Consider the following 14,749-nt stretch of genomic DNA (forward strand, 5'->3'; position numbering starts at 1 on the left):
TCACTCGATTCTCATGTAGCGATTTCCTTATTTTGTTGTAATTCAAAAACGAATAACTGCAGATACATGAAAATTTTACTGAATGTTTATATTAGCATTTCCTATACACCATACAATTTTGAAAATATTTTGACTCTTTTTGAGCTGTTTACGGACATGGTCAGTTTTCAATTTTTTTAGTTTTTTTTTCTATAAATATCAATAAAGTTTTATCTGTTCGGCCAAAAAGTGTAAAAATTTAATACAATGCTCCTGATATATTGTTACAATAGCAGTTAAAAAATATTAAAAATACATGGGCACAATTTTTTTTTATAAGCATTTAAAGATCAAATTTTGACAAAATTTATAATTGAATAATTATTTCGTAGTTAAAAATCTATAAAATGTTCAACTTTTATATCTAAGGATTGAAAATTTAAAACAAGATTCCACGTAAGTTATTAATTCTGTTACCAAAAAATCTAAAAAATACATTTACACAGTTTATTTTTATAGTCATTTTAAGTACAAATTAACGACGAAATTACATATTAAAAACCTAGGAAAACTATTTTAGTTATTTTGTTGTGATTGTATAATATTATTCGTGGGTACTTAAAACTTCTAAAGTTACTATTATATATCTATGATTTTACCACGGTTTTTTTTTAGTACCATAGATAAGTATATATTATATGTCTAATACATAGACTGATATACCGTCTCCGCTCAGAATCGTTTTTCTTATACAGTGATATTATATCATTGAATTCAAATTTAATACTGTCCATTATACAGTGACCCACTTCTAACCTACTGTACAGCAGAGCGACATCCACTTACCCACCTTTTTTAAATTTATAGGGCTGGGATTTTGATGCGATGTCTGATGATTTCTGATGTCTTAAAATATAGCTTCGTAAGATAAAAATGAGTTTTAGGTGACACCAATATTATCTTAATATTAAATAATAAACTAATATGTACCTAGTTTTATTTAGGAGTTTTTGACAAATTTAACATTTTATGAATTTTTTAATGTTTTTTACGATATTTTTTAAGTTCTAGAGCATTTTTACAAAAATTGTATTTTCTTCTACTATGGCCACATAGTAACGAACGTGAATATTATATAATCATTAATCATACTAATCACTAATCAGTTATTAATTTATTATATAGTATGCAACTTGTTTCACGAGATAAATTCATACAAGGATTACGTCACCGGTAATTTAAACCAGATCAACTACAGAAACTACTTGTTTAAAATAAATAGAAAACTTTTTTTTTAAATATAAGTATCATGTTTTTTTTTATTAGCATCAATAAATACATTTTTAACAGCATTTTTATAGTGTATATTTATGCGATTTTTATATTTTTTAGGATATTATAATTCCAACTCTACATATTATTAAATACTTCTTTAAAAAAAATGTGGGATTGAGTACTTGTGAAGACTTGGTTTTTTGGCACTTCTCAGGATCTGTCTCCATCCGCATATAGGCATTACAAAAATAATGAATAGTCTATTTTGGCTTATCATACGGGAAAGAAATGAAAATATCTCGAGGTTATACCATAGATAGAGTCAATAGTAAAAATACTTAACAGTTTATAACAATGAGTCCCTCTGTCAGAATGAGAGGCATTGATAAAAAAACAGTCTCTCTCTTCCCTATTCGGGCACTCGAATCGACCTCTATTTTTCAGTTATTATATTATAGGCCGTGGCCTATCCATTCTTCAATATGCATATAAAAATTATAAACTTCACATCACGTGCGTGTACGTATATTACTTTACAGGAAGAGACCTGCATCGGTTGCAAAAGGAAGGAGGTTTAAGGACGTCTGCAGCCGATTTGTCGATACAATAATGATATATAATTAAAATATAATATAATATGGATACCTAGGCAGTATTTTATGTCACGGGGGGACTGGCCGGAAAAAACGCAATCGACCGGGTCGACGCATCACCGCGACTGTATAATATTACCATGTGTATAATATATAACAAGACAATAACGTAGGTATAATATATATTATAATAATGGTAATCAGACATCATATTATCATTATTAGGTATAAATTATTATGAAACGAAAAAAAAAAATCGCATATTTGCTAGTTACAAAACAATGTATAATATTATGTATCCATAATATTATATGGTGGTTGAAAAAAATCGAAACCTATAGTTTTTTTCGTTTTTACGTAAACCGCACATATAAAAAAACTAAAAATTGACTTTTCACGCGGTTATTGTCCTGCCTGCCCGCATCATCGTTGCAAATTACACGACGGTCGCTTTTCTGCTGACCACAAGTTATAGTAGTCATACACGTTATTGTTATGTTATTGGTTTTTCTCAGGCAATCTCTCAATATCTGCGAGTAGGTACCTATCATTATAAAAGTTCGGTTAGGATGTTTGCTACTTTTACAATTTTACATGTTATGTTTTCCCGTGCACACATACCTAATATTGCAGAAAAAATCATAAATTTCGTTTGGTATGATGTAGCAACAGTTGTACATTTTAACAATTTAACTCGCATTAATAAATTGTAGTTAATACAAATGCATCTTTTTGTTTTTTAACATTTTTTTTTTTATATTTTAACGAATTTTTTTATTAGGTATATTTATATTTATATTTATATTTATATTTAATTATATTTATATATTTATATTAGGTATACATATAGTATATAATAATATGTATATTGTGTATTAGGTAATTTATTGTAAATTGTAAATTTTTTTTTTTGATCTTGAGCCCGGGAACTATGGCCATTGGCTGTTTTTTTGCTTGTAGGTTGTTTGTAAGGTGGAGGAACTGTTGGTTGAAACACGTTTGTATATGTGGCAATGATTTGTTGCAAAAAATCCCGGGTGGTCACCCATCTGGGAACTAGAAACACTCAGAGGGTTTCTGTATTTGAGCGAACGGACTGCGACACGTGGTTTCACAAATTTTAAATATTGTAAGTCATATAATATAATAGGTATTATAATAATATTATGAAAAAATTTAAATTAAAATCATGAAAAATGTAATATTACCTACTTACTTCCCTATTATTGAAAATTAAAAATCAATTTTAATTTTTAAATTATCCATCATACTTTGATAATTTGTTTGTTATCGCCATCACACGTATGAAGCTGAAATCCAAACAAAATTATTTAATTTGCCTTAAGAATATCATATACATAGCCTATTTCAAAGGGGACCTAATTCAAAAGTTTGTATAGTGCATTTATGCATTGTAAAGGATTGCGTAATGGTTATAAGTTATAACATTGCAAATTAGGATTTTCGACGTCAGAAGAAATAAGTGTTGCCGTCAAACTAGGTATAAGTAACCTACACCTATTTTCTCAGTTTTTGCAAGCGTATGAAATTTGCGACTGGCGTCAAAAACAACCAAAAAAATAAAAAATGTAATTTACATCATACATAAAAATTAATTTTGGTAATTTGTGCTATTTTTTATTGATGCAATTGGTGCCACATAAGACTAGACTCACCAAAAGTAAAATAAAAAAATACAATCTAATATTGTAATATTGCAAGATACCTATACGTATTGTGTATAAATTAGTAATAAAAATTCAGTTGATAAAAAAATATGTGAAAATCAGGAATATTCATACGCGTGCGCCGACTTCAATTTCTGGCGATGCCTGGAACAATTAGTGCCCCCGCATACTTGGACAATAGTGCTTCTAAAATGAATTTTTTTTACACCTACATTTTTGTTAATTAAGAACTGTGTACTATTTATATGTAGGTAGTAAGTACATTGGGTCAAGTTGTATGTACACACAGCATTAATGTGGTTGTTTGTAAGCATATTATATTTTTGAATTTAAAAATAAAATATTAAATTCTATAAAATAAATAATGACGTAAATTTATATGTGTTACGTAAACAGTTAACATATAGCCATATAGGTAGGTACCAATTTATTGAAGAGCAGTTCACGATCTTTCATTTGACAATGACTTATAAAATACGTATAATCCATGGATGTATTAGCTTATTAATGTCTGAATATAGTTATTGTATACAATGCTTTTGTTAGATAAATAAAATTGGTTTAGTGGTACTCACAAATATTTTTAATTTCATTACACTATCAGGACAAATAAAATTTCCATGTTCTCCACGAACATAATATTATTATAATAATATATGCATTATAATTTATAATAAAACATATACATAAATCTTACCATGCCCCTAAAAAATTTCCGGTCGAGCCTAGGGTTCGCCCAGTGCCCACGTCTATTATAGGAATATTATAATTTTTTTTTTTTTATTATTGTTACTTAAATGTTACCAATAGTTCATGATATTATATTTTATTTACGTTTTATGAGCTATAACTGACGTGAGCTCACTCGCTCACTTAATTTATAAGGTAAATTGCAATAATTAAAATTGAAAGTGTGGCACCGATTACATAATATGCCATTTCGTTTTCTACCGCGGCAAAGATTACCAAAATTAGTGATTAGATGTGGCGCTAACTACAAGCTGTTATATACTGTAGAGGAAATTACATATATGTGCACTTGAATGTAGTCATTGGTGGTACAAATTACGAGTAGGTACCTACTAAAATTGGCAAAAAATCTCATCTTCAGTTTTGCAGCTTAAAAACAAAATCGTCGAGTGTATTTAAAAAAATAAAATTGCGCCGCTCGTGTAGGTATATTTTTAAAAATTTTTTTTTTTTGAGGAGTTATAAGAACCAACGTTGAATTAACCAGTTCACATAGCCAGAACCACGTCACTGATTTTAACACCTATGCCCACCTATTGGTACCTACCTACCAAATTGTTAGACTCGTCACTCGTCCACACCACGTGTATACGTGTGTAACCTAAACAATGCCCGTGTGTATGTGTGTGTGTGTGTGTGTGTGTGTATGTGTGTGTGTGTGTGTGTGTGTGTGTAATGTGCATAAGTGTTTATCGCCACGAGGAACCACGGTTGACCGTCTCCCGTCGCCGGGGAATAATGAAAGTTTATAGTAATATTATATATTATTATTATAGCGTGTGCTGCAGTGCAACAGACGACGTTTTACGGCGGTAGAAAGTCATAATATACGCTTGTACCATAATATAGACTGTTGCGGCAAATCGACGAGGCGCCCACGCGTGTTTTGCTAAACACTATTTTTGTATATTATACATGACACACGGGTATATATGTAATGATCCGATCGTATGTAAACTACATGTAACATCGCTATGATAATAATAATAGTATAATTTTCCGATAAAATATTATAATAATATATTAGTTATACCTACGTACGTATTTGTATTAAGCGATAGCGTTTTAACGGTCTTAGATCAACACGTCTTTTATTTTTACTGGTAAATAATCTCATAATGTAAATGTATATGTTTTGAATATTGTTGTAAATATTGTGAGCCAATAACCCTAGCAGTTGTGGCTCAAAAAAAAAAAAAACTAGGACTAACAGTAAGAAAACGAGGGTCTATAGATTTCAAACCGTTAAACTCCATCATATTTATAATATTATTTTATTCGACGTAGGTACTTAAATTATTATTATTGTTTTCATATATGAATGAGACATATCAACTGATATATAATATTATATCGTTAATCGTTGGCACACTTTTGTATTATCCGGTAACATTATGCATGATGCAACAATAATAAATTGACAATAGTACATTAAATTTGTTTGACTATATAATATTATGTGACAACGAGAAAACGTGGATACGTCTATATAGGAATTCTATTCGCGACGATATTGTAATATTATATTATATTTGCAATTCAATAAATGTCGAGTCTTGAGTATAATAATAATTACAATCATTATATTATTATAATATTACCGTCTTACAAAATCTGCGGAATAATATTATATTTATTGCCTTCGCCACACAAATTTAATCTAAAATATTTTTTATTTTCAAAATGTCTCAAATTTTTTTTTTTATGTCTGCCCACGTGCAGCATATTATAATATACCCGTGGGAAACTGGCGATGTAGTATTATTGCAAAGATAATGTTTTTTTTTCAAGTTTTTAAATATTACATACTATCGCAAACTGCACCGTCTGCACCGCATGTATACATAATAATTATTATGTTAGGTACCTAATATAGATACTCATCATTATAAAGAGCGCCGTTTGTCGTCTTACGGACGAATTGAATAATAATGAATTGCACTTAGTGGGCACGACGAGAACACACAAAGCATCGTTTTTTATTATTTTCTTTAAATCTTGACGCGCGCGCGTGAACTAAACTCTGTTCGTGTGAAAAAATGTGTGGACGGATTGAGAAAAAAAAAATAAGAAAGCGTGAACCGCTCGAAAATTAAGTAATGTGTCGACGATTGCAGAGAAGAACATTCGATCAAAATCGTCTGCATGCTTACTGAATTGAAAACAAAAACGGTTAAATTCGCCGAACGGCTATGTAAAATAGCGGTTTAAATTGTACGTACACGCGTAATATTATATTGTTGTATCCTATTCCCGTCGGCCGTCGCGCATAATAAATACGAAAAACCTAGAGAATCATAAAAAAAATAACCTTATGCAGGTATTCGGCATTATATTATTATACATTTATACCTACTCAACAACAGTAATAATTCGCACTTTCAATATTGTGGTGTGTGTGCGTGAATCTCTGGGGATCCCGATACCGAGTTCCGCGGTAAAAAAATTTTAAATTACCTTGTCCAAAATGTATTGATAATAATATTGAAATATTCAGGTTTATTAATAAACCAAATAATAATAATTAACCACAAGTGTAAACAATCTTGGTATTGTAATGAATTAAGAGTTTTATTATGATGTACATAATAATATTAGGTAGGTACTTCCAATAAGGAGCAACAATAATTCACATGATAACATTATAATTATTATTTTCTGTTTACGGCAATTTCAAAAGGTAATTTTCAAAACAATATTCTAATGATTGATAAAAATGGACTTTACAATTCGATTTCTATTTATTTTACTTTATAATCATACCATTATTATAGACAGGTGATGGATGTTATAGCAAACAAATAATTTATGTTTAACTCATGGGAACGAGGACGGCATTGAAAAAACTAACTCTGATCAGGAAATAATGTAATTTCCCTATAATGTCAATGGTTAATTTTAATTGTATAATACTGTCACAATTTTTTAAACACTCAAATTCTCAATTGACTGTATTTATAGCTCGAAATAGTTGTTTTTAATTTTTATCAATGTGGTATGATATATATTTTCAATAAATTATATCAATTTACAATGTGTACCTACATACCTAATCAGTTATCTTAACTAACAAACACATTTAATTTAAATGATGAATATATTTGACATTTCTATATTTTATTAATTATTGTGTGATTGAAAATATTGTTTATATACATAGTAATAAATAAAAATATAATATTTTGTTAAATGTGGATTATGATAATGTTTTTACTTACACTTTTAAGAATATGTTATAGCACTTTTAATATTATTTTATTTTTACGATTTGTTCGATATAGGTATATTATCTATTAGATATAATATCTCAGCTGATTGTTGTAGAATTACGTAAGCATAATATTAGGTGAAATGATTAGTCTTAGAATATGGCTACTAGAATTAATAATATGGTTTAGAAGAAAAGTAAAAAGTGAGCAGCGGACGCTCTAGACAGTTTCTTCGATAAGAATCAGAAAAAAAATCCGTTTTTGTGTAGCATAATAATTTACTGTAACGTATAATATGTCTTATTATATATAATATGTACAGTTATTGACGTTAAATGGCTGTCTTCCTTTCTTCGTCTGTGATGAAATAATAACTACCTACTTAGTTACAAAATAAAAATACATGTACGTAATTATTATATTTTGTAATTTACAAAACATCTTCGATAACTACCTACAGTAGCAATAATAAAAATGTAGGTACATAATAACAATTATTACTATTATTCGAATACTTTTATTTTATATTATAGCAATACTATAATATATTATGCGGAAATTGTAATTACAATAACTTAACGTTTTGCTTTTTTTTTCCACATAATTAAATAACTATTATTATTTTCAATATTATGAGTAAGATCTTTTAATAGAACTACAGTTGAAATTATTTTTAATTATTATTTAAAAAAAAAAAATATTACTATGCAATGTACCTATTATATTAAAACTCACTCTACGTGATCAAAAAAATGACCTAGTAAACGCAATATATTTTACTTATCAGGTAATTCGAGGTTGATCATATTATACGGAATATTTTTAGGTAGTCAGAAATATTATAAATTATTATTACCTAAATAATATTACTGTTAATGTCTTAGTGATTTTAATTTTTTTGATCAATTGATTAATTAGCAATTGAATATGGATACCTAATTAAAAAAAAATATCGCTTGGGCGTGGACTCCAGACGTTTTTAAGTTATAAGATTAAAATATCACTACCTACCTACCATAAGATATAATTTATAAAATATATCTAACACTTTAATAAACTTAGGAGTACATAGTGTCCTTACTGTTCATGAATAAACCAGCGATCATGGCTAGGATTTTGAAAAGGGCCACATATTAATGTTGTTAATTACTTGCGGGTCGCATACATTTTTTTATTCAACACATTATGACATAATGTACAATTAGTGCAGGCCTCACAACATTTGTAAATGGAGAGTTGTCATCACTGCAGCTATAATAGTGCTATTATAGAAAGTCCATAGGTTTATCATAGAATATTTGTTTGGTATTCCAAATACCATTATTTTAGACATTTTTAATTCTAAATAGTAAATTCTAAATACTTGTTCAAAGAATTTATTCCTTTAAAAAATACTTCACCATGACCTAATAATAGAGCTAAATTGTATTTTTTAGGTATTCTAATAATTTTAATATTATTTTCAAACTATTTTACCCAAATAGGTATGTCAGCAATACCGGTAATATCTTTGGTACTTTAATATTATTGCGTCTTTTCAATATTATACACCACAATGTTAAAATTATATCGATGACACCGTTAAGTCTGGCGGACCTGGTATAAACCGCAGTATAAGACGTGGGTATAATATCAGTAAACGTTTACCGACAAACGGTATACGCTTACATCCACATATTATTATAAATTATTGTTTATACAAAATATAATTTATATAATATCTTATAAACAATTAACATTTGTCCAGCGCACACACTTTCTAGTCAACTTGACAGTAACTATAAACACGCGCCATCCATCCAGCTGGTTTTATAAGTTGGAGTATAAGTATTACAGGTGTGCACACATATTATATGTCATATTATTATTATGTTGGAATTGCCATTTGTTTTCAAAATTCCACTTTAAAGCTTCGCTATACCCGTCGTTTGTTACGTAATGTACGGCACCGATACGTCCAGCAGCATGACGTTATTATGTGATGCGAGCGAGAAAATTCACTTCGGTGACGTGTTATTGGCACCGTCTGAGTCATTGGCCACTGCAGCTGACCGACTCCGCAGAGCACCAACATCAATTCTCCAACTTTCGTAATAATTTGAAAATAATCGTCTCCTACTCAAATTACAGGTACTTGTCTATTATGTCATGAAAAATAAAATAATTGACATAAAATTCTATCTATTATTGCATATTGTTATGAACGCGTCGTAGGTAAAGTAGATAATAATATTAATAATAAGTAAAATTCTTGTGTGAATATAATATTATAAAGGAACGTGGATCCCGAACGAAACTCAACCCACGATATAGACTATGGTGAATTGGTGACCAGAATTTTAGTGAATTCAATGTACTAAAATACTTTTTGACAATCGTGTACTTTATGGACTAAATATTTGTGAAATATTGCTCACCGTGCAATTTAAAATAATAAAAAAGCAAGCAATAGGTACATTCTATTTAACGTCGACTTACCCTCGCGGCGGTATAAAATGAGTGGTATTTAGAAGTTCTAATGGATCGATAGGTCAAAGATCTACCCAGATATATATAGTTCATCCGCATTCAAATATAATATATATACATATTGGATGAGCTTTCAACATGAGTTTTATTTGATATGTTATTTCTATATCGTATACTTATTGTTGCAATTAACATTATTATTATAAAGGCTAGGTATAGAACATAGGTCGTAATTGAAAAATTTAGATATTTTGAGGCTTTTGATATTATGCGTTATGGCCAGGGCTTGGGAATTATTATCATGAAAATAAGCAAAAAAAGCAATAATGTACAAAAATAGTTACCCCTCTTTCCTCTTTAATTTCAAAAAAGAAACTATCAAAAATATCAAGTTGTATATTATTTAGGTATATTAAAAATATAAAGTAATAAGGATATGTATTTGTGCGAATTGTACCTATGTTGAGTATAATATATTTTTTAGAGAACAAAAACAATAAACATTTTTTTTTTTTTGATTCCGTTATATTGGTAAGCATTTAAAAATCATTGAAAAAATAAATTCTTATCTTTTAAAAAAAATCAAAACTTTTGGCTTTAAGTTTTTTTTCTGAGAACATTTTAACTTCCAATTTATGGATTTTTGAAAAATGAATTTCAAAATTTAGCGCACGTGGACTAGATTGTCGAGTATTGTATACGTTATGTTATAACCTTTTATAGTTATTTCCGAAAATACTTTAGTATTATTACACTATTATTATACTATATTATATTTTACAACATGTGAATATAAATACTTCACAATAACAATAAATTCAGACTTCAGTTATATGACGAATAGTATACGTGTTGTTCATGTGGCCGATAACAAAATGAAAGTAATAATTGAAACATCGATTATATTCTTGCTATAGGATTACGATAACAGCTTGTTTGATGAGCTATTATGTAAAAGTATAATGGTACAGACATACAGTTTATACTGCAAATTAATTTGTAAGTATATAAATGTGTAATGTACCAAATATTGTACAGAGTGATTCAATAAGCATGCTCATCCCTTTTTCATCCTTTAATAATGTTTTTATTTATTTTATTTTTAATGTATTCATCCTAATCTTTTTTAGATTCTGAGCGGAGCGAGAAAGCTATTGTTTTTACAATGGTGTTTATTTTTCTTTTTTTCTTTTTATATCCTGTATACAAAATTTCTTCCAGAAGGAGTGTTTCGATTTCAACATATAGTACCTTATCTTTTAGCAAATTGGATCAAGATGGTACTTTAGAGAGGTAATTTTTCGACTTTCTCAATAGTTATTTAATGCCACGGGAAAAACCCCCTGAAAATTACGAAAAAACGCTAAAAATGGGCTTTTAATTTCTAACGCTTTGTTTATCATCATAGAAACGAATAAAAATTATAATATTTTAATATTAATTCAACTTACATGATAAAATAAATAATAACAAAATATAAAATATACAGACTGACAAACCGTCTCCGCTCACAATCGTTTTTCTTATACAATGATATTATATCATTGAATTCAAATCTAATATAACCATTATACAATGACCCACTTGTAATCTACTGTACAGCAGAGCGACATCCACTTATCTGTTTTTTAGTTTTTACCTGTAAACATTTACAACAATATGTTCAATTACTTAAATTAGATATTCACAATAGGCACCGGAAGTCTTACCGACAGAGTGGGTACATAGAAAATACAAACACGCAGATTATATTGAACGGATGTGTGTTTGCGTGGTGTCTTTAATAGAACATTTTGGAAAGTAAAAAAAACTAAAAAGTATACATTCAGAAGATTATACGTATTCGAACAAGTACTAAAAATATATATTTAGAGTGTATTTTTCGGTTCGGTAAGAAAACGTTTATAATTTGAAAAAATATATATATTTCGAAATTCAAATAGATACCAATAAATTATGAATAGAAAGAAACAACTATACAAGTTAAAACTGTTAAGTAGACGTATTGATATTGGACAAATGCATGTAAGATTTTTTTAATATGCATTAGAATGGTTTTTCTTAAAGCAATTTAATTATAATTTCGAGAATCACTTTTTTTTTTTAAATAAAAAAAATAATAGATAACTAATAATTATCATTATTATAGATTCTGAGTGTGCATCAAAATTTAAGTTCATAAAAGTTCGATGAATATATTTAAATATATTTTTTGCCTTACAATCTATACTTACTTATAAAACCAAACTGATGTTCATTTGAATATTGTCTGTATTTGTATGCGGTTCTAAAGCAATATTAGAAATCGCAAAACGCAATTAATATGAACAATATTCGTAAATGTTATCTGGTAGTATTTAGCATAATGTGTGGACGGAATATGATAAAAAAATGTATTTATTCGGTACCTATTACCTAATAAGAAAAAACCCGTATTATAATACAATAATTTATATCATGTTAATAGGTTTATGATGTCTCATTTTTTTTTTTTTTTTAAATAAATCAAGGAGACATTTATAAAAATACAAAACCCTTGCGTGTGTTACTTGAGTATAATATTTGTTGTGTTGTGTTAAATAACAGAGAGAAAAAAAGCGTACCTACCTATAACGAAATTTTGAAAATAAAACCGGTCCACCACTGGGCCGTAACAGTAAAAACTACTCTACCTTATCAAATTACAGACATTGCTGTATGCTATTGACTGTTTTAATAGTCGAAGGGAGAAAACAAAAGTAAAACTGTTTTGACTATTATCGTCAATAAATAAATACAAGTCATGTAAGAGAAGTTTGGATAAGGCACGGGAAAAATTAAATAGGTTTGACGTAATCGTGCATGTCCAAAATTACTTCATAACAAATTTATTCCCACAAAAAATTTATGTTATTTTAACTATTAATTAAGTTATAAAAAGTATAGCATATTATGTTTTAAATGTTGGCGGGGGATGATTCATTTTAACATTAATATAAATGTAAAAATTATCTTCTCGTGCTAACTCCCATTATTATCAGAACCACGAATTTGTTATAAAAATAATTTTTTTTTTGGATATTATGATGTATACATTTGTAGCCGTCGTGTACGTTAATTACATAACTTAAGGTAACGGTACCTACACATAAACAAAATAAAAATAATTTTTGGTTCATAAGACAAACATAAAGGCACTAGAGTACATAAGACACTTCGTTTACACTCAATAATATAACAATAGTACACGACACGTCGACACTCATCAGTCATCATATTTCTATGCAGAATAATAATTCACTAAGCATTATCGGTAAATAATAAAAAAAATACCAGGGAAAAAGAACAAAATGAAAAAATCACTGATACAAATATTAAAATAAGCAATATGATTTTTGTCACGGCTATACCGAAACTATAATTTTTGATGACGGTTTAAACGTTAGAAAGCCACCTTCCCTCCTCCCCTAGTAGGTGGTTAAGTTGGTATCCATGGTGCTAAGCAATAAAATATAAATCCCCAAAAGTGCTGGGTATCCCCTGCGGCCTGCACATCCAGACACTGATCGATGAACGTAGAGGCGTGACAAAAAATAGTATGTGTGACTGTTGAGGTAAGTTGTTTTTCTTCCTACTATAATATTTTCTGATAGAAAATTGTTCAACACCCGTATTCAAGAACTCGAGTTTCGCTGATTTTATGTATCCGGTGCATACTAATTAACTTATTAGATAAGTTACCACTAATACTTACGTCCCAATGTACATTTTTTTATAACCTAGTTGCGTCCCGAAAATGTATTCTAAAAAAGGTGGGTAAGTGGATGTCGCTCTGCTGTACAGTAGGTTACAAGTGGGTCACTGTATAATGGATAGTATTAAATTTTAATTCAATGATATAATATCATTGTATAAGAAAAACGATTCTGAGCGGAGACAGTTTGTCAGTCTAGGTATTAGACATACCTATTATAGGTATACTTATCCATAGTATTAAAAAAAAATTGACCTATAAATTATAATAGGTATTAATTATAAATTCTAAATTAATCATATCACAATATCCATCATGGTAACGCGTTATACATCAACAACAAACCGTGGTACTATCATAGATATATAATAGTATACTTTAGAAGTTTCAAGTACCCACGAATAATATTATACAATCACAACAAAATAACTAAAATAGTTAACAGGTTTTTTAACATGTAATTTCGTCCAAATTTGAACTTAGAATGATTATAAAATAAACTGTGCTTATGTATTTCTTAGAATTGTTGCTAACAGTGTTAAATATTTACGTGAAATCTTGTTTTAAATTTTCAATCCTTAGATATAAAAGTTAAACATTTTATAATTTTTTATCTACAAAATAATTATTCAATTTTAAATTTGATAAATTTTGTCAAAATTTCAACTTCAAATGCTTATAAAAAAAAATTGTGCCTATGTATTTTTAATATTTTTCAACTGCTATTGTAACAATGTATCAAGAGTCTTGTATTAATTTTTTACACTTTTTGGCCCAATAGATAAAACTTTATTGATATTTATAGAAAAAAAAACTAAAAAAATTGAAAACTGAAAATGTCCGTATACAGTTCAAAAAGAGTCAAAATATTTTCAAAATTGTATGATTGTATGGTGTGTAGGAAATGCTAATATAGACATTCAGTAAAATTTTCATGTATCTGCAGTTATTCGTTTTTGAATTACAACAAAATAGGGAAATCGCTACATGAGAAATCGAGTGAATATCCAATGTTGTAAAATTTGAATTTCAAACGATCATAAAAATTTAATT

Source organism: Acyrthosiphon pisum, chromosome X (genome assembly GCF_005508785.2).
Source record: "Acyrthosiphon pisum isolate AL4f chromosome X, pea_aphid_22Mar2018_4r6ur, whole genome shotgun sequence".
Classification (NCBI taxonomy): Eukaryota; Metazoa; Arthropoda; class Insecta; order Hemiptera; family Aphididae; genus Acyrthosiphon; species Acyrthosiphon pisum.